Genomic DNA, 6000 nt, shown 5'->3' on the forward strand with positions numbered 1-6000 from the left:
TTTACCCATAGATTATTTTGCTTAGCCTGGCATTCTGATTGTAACGGATCAGAAAAATGTTCGTAGTTTTTTCACTACGAATTACTATAGGATTTTATTTCTTAGATCGTACTTAGCACCACTATATTTTTCTTTCGATTTAATTCCTAGGACCAGGGGTAAAAACTGGCGATTCACGAGCCTTTTTTATTTGGCCTGTGCTACATTTTCAAATTACATAAATTTTTAAGTTAAAAATCCACATTATCAAAAAAGTTGATGCTAATTAAAATGCATATTTTAAATGACTTTATTTTTTTTTTTCTTTCTATGTTCTGGCTCGCTAGATTTTATTTTTTTTTTAATTGGCCCTTTAGTTATTTTGAGTTGCCCATTCCTAAGTTAGGTTAATACAAGAATAAACGAGAAAAAAAAATAAAATAAAAATAGGAAAAAAAATCCACGGGACTGCAGATCATCTATGACAGGCCTATGAGCAACCAGTTGAAAAACAATGATCTAACGCGTAGTACAATAACTATAACAGTAATTCATACCTAAATAAAATAATAAAAATACATTTTTTTGTTCAATTTTTGTGATGTATGTATTTTTAAAATTTCACTTGTTAAAAGAAAAATTATGTGTGTGTGAGTTTCATGCAATCATGCGTCACCACCTTAAAATGTAAGTTTGAAGTTAAAATTCTGAAGAAATATTGAATAACAATAAAATTATGTTATTTTATTATAGTTTAAAATTATAGCTGTAGGGACATACAGCATATTGTAATCATAAATTTTATTATTTTATACTTAAAATAAAATTTCAAAATGTTTAAACACACAACCTATTCACACCGTTCTACAGTACATAGTTTAATATAAGCTAATTAAACTTATAAATTACAAGTAGAAATAGGATTTATACACAATAAAAAATCGTAATTTATACATTTTATTTAGATTCTAAGCAGAGGGATGAATTTATTGATTTTACAATGATGTGTGCAGTGACTAGCTTTAGTTTGAACTATTACAAAATATAAATATAAACTTTAAATATATAGTTTGCAAAACTACATAAGTAAAATAATTATATAGTGGTATGAGACAACTTGAAAAGCGATATGAATATTTTAATTACATATTGAACAATCTTAAGATTAAGTTAGTAATTAAAATAAACATGCAAAACGGTCGTATTGTCGGAAGAGTCCTATTTGAGTTCATCGCCAATACCCGGATTATTAATTTTAACTTAAGCGTAATCCTTTAGCTTAATAACAGATTGCGTAGAGGTCAAGTAAGCCTCTTAAATGTAGCAATATTAATTGTTAAAATATCTATTAAATAATCGAGATGATTATGACGTGAAAACTAAGTTTAATATAATAGTGAGTTATGTATATTTAGAATTTATTTTTAATGTTATGTAAAGTTCCTCTAAAAAATAATAATATGTGTTTTGTAAAATAATGGTTAATAGGTATATTTTTAAATATATAAAAATATGATAATTAAGATAATACAATGCTTTAAAAAAAAATAATAAAAAAATATATAATTAAGTGATAAAAATAAAGTTTTGAATGAAACCAATGTGAGATACATCTAATTGAATGAAACTTTTTACTATAACAATTATTATTCATCAGATATATGATAAAAATGTAGCTTTTTATAATTTAAAAGTTAAAAATTAAAAAAAAAACCCGATTTAGCTGTGTAAGAGTTTTCTTTTCGAGTGTAATTCGTCAGTGGGTAATTTAAAATTTGAACTCGATGATAAATAATTATGTATGAAAAAACGATTTTGAACAAAAGAAACACAGAAGAATCTTATATTAAATTGTTAAGCTTATTGAGGAAAAAAAATAATTTAAAATTTTATAAACATAAAACGAAATTCTTTTCAAAAAAATTAGACATTTCTAATGACTACAAGTAGCTCAATAGGAACGAAAATATTTAAAAATTACATCATTTCAAGTTAATGGTAATTTAAATTTTACGGATAAAAATCAAAGAAATTTACTTGATCGATCTCGTGTATACGATAAGTTGAATATAAATCTATTTTTCTAATATTTTTTTCCCTATTATGATTTAGTACAGTTGGTTATTTTAATTTTAAAGACCTTAATTTCTATTACAAGGTTAAGCACATTAAGATGTTATGTATAATATGTATTTTTTCAATTGATTTTACAAGCCTTTGGTAATTTAAAAATGTAAAAACGTCTTTTAAATACTATGCATCTCGTCCATTGGTGAAACTATTTTTCAAACGTAACGATTTATCTTAACAAAAAAAAAAAAAAAAAATAGGAAAAATATTATACATTATTTTTTTCTTTGCCAAATAATTGAAGCGAAACGAGTGCCTTTTTTCATTCGATTTGTTTACCTACGTCTAAAATAATTCAGAGGACTACTAGTTAATATGAAACTATATAATTTTGGATTCACATACATTATTCATAGTATATATACGCAGCGCGCACGTGTATATATACGCATATACGTACTACGACAGATTTGAAAGAATTATAGACCGAGAAAATCCAAGTTCGAGCGACGGTACCCTGAATAACCACGGATATCTCAGAGGACTTTTGGAATAAAAACGTACCTATATTTCTTTTAATACCGGTCCCGCGCTCAGGGAATACGGCCCGCTTGCCGATGCCCAGTGGCCGGCTGTCGCCTACTGCAGTAGCCGCTGCATAATACGAATACGAAAATAACTCAATAAAAACGAAATCCAATAATTCTTTGCCGCTTCTCCCTCAAAATTGTTGTAATACGTTTTTAGTGAATATCAAAATAAGTGTTATCACTAGGCGTGTTGTTTTAAATGGAAAAAAAAAACAAACTTAGTTTATCGGTTATCAACATATTTGGCGCCGCTATCGTGTTATTATCGCAATTATAAATACAGAGAGGATCAAAACAAAGAAATTTAAAATATTGTAGAAAATAGTAGATCCTGAAACTATTTGACGTGTCTATATCCACAGTTTTAATTTTTATAATATATTTTATCAATCAATAAAATTAAAAAAAAAAAATCAACGTCTTGTTATTAAACAATATTATAGTTTATTTTTATTTTTTAATTCAATAAAATATAATGTACGTATAGGTAGGACATTAGGTTCACAATACATTTTTTTTGTAGTGGAAAACATAATCACCGCATAAACACGCCACTGTAAACATGCAATTGATGTGTATTAGTTATTATAAGTGTAATATATATTCAAATTAATAATTAATTAATGACTCATAATTCATTTCTATTAACCATAAAATTTTAAATTCAAGTATTTCATTATTTTGAAGCGTAATAAAATATTTTAAGTAAACAACATTATATGTGTACAATATGTATAGCAATATTTTAATAATTTTCAATACTTGAATTATTTTATTACACTTAAATGAAAGATTAAACAAACGTTTAAGTTTTTATGGAAGAAAAATGAGCATTCCTTAATGTTCCACATCAGTAGTTTATATAAGAATGATTTAAATCGTTTTAGAATAGAAATTTTTAAGTGGTAGATCATGTCTTCAAAAACTTTTCTTCTATAAAATATTTTTATAGTGTGGAATATTTTAAGTTTGTACCATAACTTAAAAGAGTTACGTTCAACAGTTATGTAAGATACGTATCATATAAAATAAATGTATATCTATATACTTATGTACAATGTATCTAAATTGAGTATTATTTTTTTATACAATATAGGTACCTATTTTAGACATCGTCTAGAATCTAGACGGGATAAAAGTTTAATATATTTTTTTTACATTTTAAAAGTTAACATCCACATAAAATCATTTTGAACGAATAAGATGAATATTTTAAAAGTAATCATTCATATTTCTACCTATATATGAATTATGAATATATATTTTCAATTGATATTTAAACTTATTGTTATTTCTAATTGTAAATACTTTTAGTATGTATTAGACAAAAAATGTTTTCTTTCAAAAAATAGGTTAATTGAATGGAAACTTTATAAATAGATAGTAATTGATCCGAAAGAAAGAGTTGAAGTACGTGCGAGTAAAAATCCAAAATATTTTATGCATCGTTAATGCAATAAAATATTATTTACGACATGGATAAAAGATTATGTTTGGTAAAAATAAAAAAAAATAATAGTAAAATAAATTATAATCAAACAAACAAAAACCTACCCTTAAAAATAAAATACTGTACAAAGGTATGTATATATATATATATGTTTTATAAGCATTCGAATAATTTTTCTCACGCAGGTAACATTATTTAAACACCATTAAACCTTTCGAAACATTTATTCAAAACAGATGGTTTACCTAAAACTTTAAAAAAAATATCGAAATTTATTTATTTTGGATTTTTTCTTAAGATAATAATAAAATACCGTGAATATTTTTCTTTATAAATATATTTACTGTAAGTAAATTTTTGAGTAATTTTATGGGATACTACTTCATGTTTTAAATATACTGTATATACGAATATAAATTTACATATTTTTATTAATCGATTTAAAAAGTTATAATTTAAAAATGTTTAAAATATTACGTGCAATAAGAAGATAACATTTTGTTTACCTAATATTACTTACATGTGTTGTATAAATATTTTATTGAATAGAAAAAAAAAACTACAAGACACGTTTTTATTTAACTACTCAACAGTAGATTTCATAAATTAGATGATCACATAATGATGCACTGAAGAGATTATTTAAAAACAGACAAAATTTACTGTGATAAAAACAATGTTGGGCCAAGGAGTTCATGTACGTATCTAACAGTCATATTTTTACAAAATATAACACAAAAATAAAGCGAAAAATGTTAGAACGGTCGATTCAAATAAAACAAAAATAATATAGACATATTGCAGTATAATATTGATTTGGGTTTCCGGAATCAGAATGGGATAAGAACGATTTAAAATTGTTGAAGTTTGACCTGCTCGGATATTTCCTGTACCGACACATGAATTTGCGCACCACGAGTGATTTACATACCCATAGGGACGTTCGAGTTTCTACGGCAACTGCAAGTGAATAGTCTCATCGACGACGATGTTGCGTATACATACACGGTCAGATTCTTATACATACAAAATAAACGTATAATGTACATGGTTATTATGCATCACGTTTGTGCGACTCTATTCCGAAAAGCCTGTGTCGAACAAAACTGGGCATAATATACAAGTCTATTCACCAACCATAATGTTCATTCCTATTTTATCCTTTAATTATGTATTTAATTAGATTACTGTTTTAGGAATTATTAAGTGTACTTGACATTTAATATTTTAGAAACTATACTCCTTTCAAATTTCAATTTAGATACAAGTATATATATATATATATATATATATATATATATATATATATGTTATATATTTTAGAATTTTATACAATCCTTTCTTAGTGCACCTTTAAATTATACAACGAAACTACTAACCAAATTCTATACTCATAATTTCAATAGTTCCGACTAGGCGACGATGAATTAGCAAATCAGGACATATATTATATACCTATAATGTATTAGCTATCCTCGTACACTTTTTTATCCAACAAAATGCATCCGTGTCAAATTTCGTTGCCTAATGTTCATATTTAGCGTAATGCGTGTGAATAAATAATATTTTTAATTTTCTGATTTGGTGTATAGATAATATTTTTGACATATCAACTTTACATAATTGTCTTGTTCAGCGTTGTTTTTTTAATCATTTAATAGCATAATTTTTTTTGAAATTATTTTTACTTTTTTTTGTTGAACGACTTAAATTTGACTTACTTTTTATTTTGAAGTAAAAATCAACAACTTATAAATTTTTAACATTTTGAAACAAAAACAATGAAAAAATGTTGTACTTATATACTACATCAACTATTCACTAAATATTGATTTCTAATAAATAATAATAATTAATAATTGGTTACTCGGATGAAAAAATAAATATTTTAATGTGTGTATTTTTCGATTA

Source organism: Melanaphis sacchari, unplaced genomic scaffold (genome assembly GCF_002803265.2).
Source record: "Melanaphis sacchari strain LSU unplaced genomic scaffold, SCAv2.0 Contig66_pilon_pilon, whole genome shotgun sequence".
Classification (NCBI taxonomy): domain Eukaryota; kingdom Metazoa; phylum Arthropoda; class Insecta; order Hemiptera; family Aphididae; genus Melanaphis; species Melanaphis sacchari.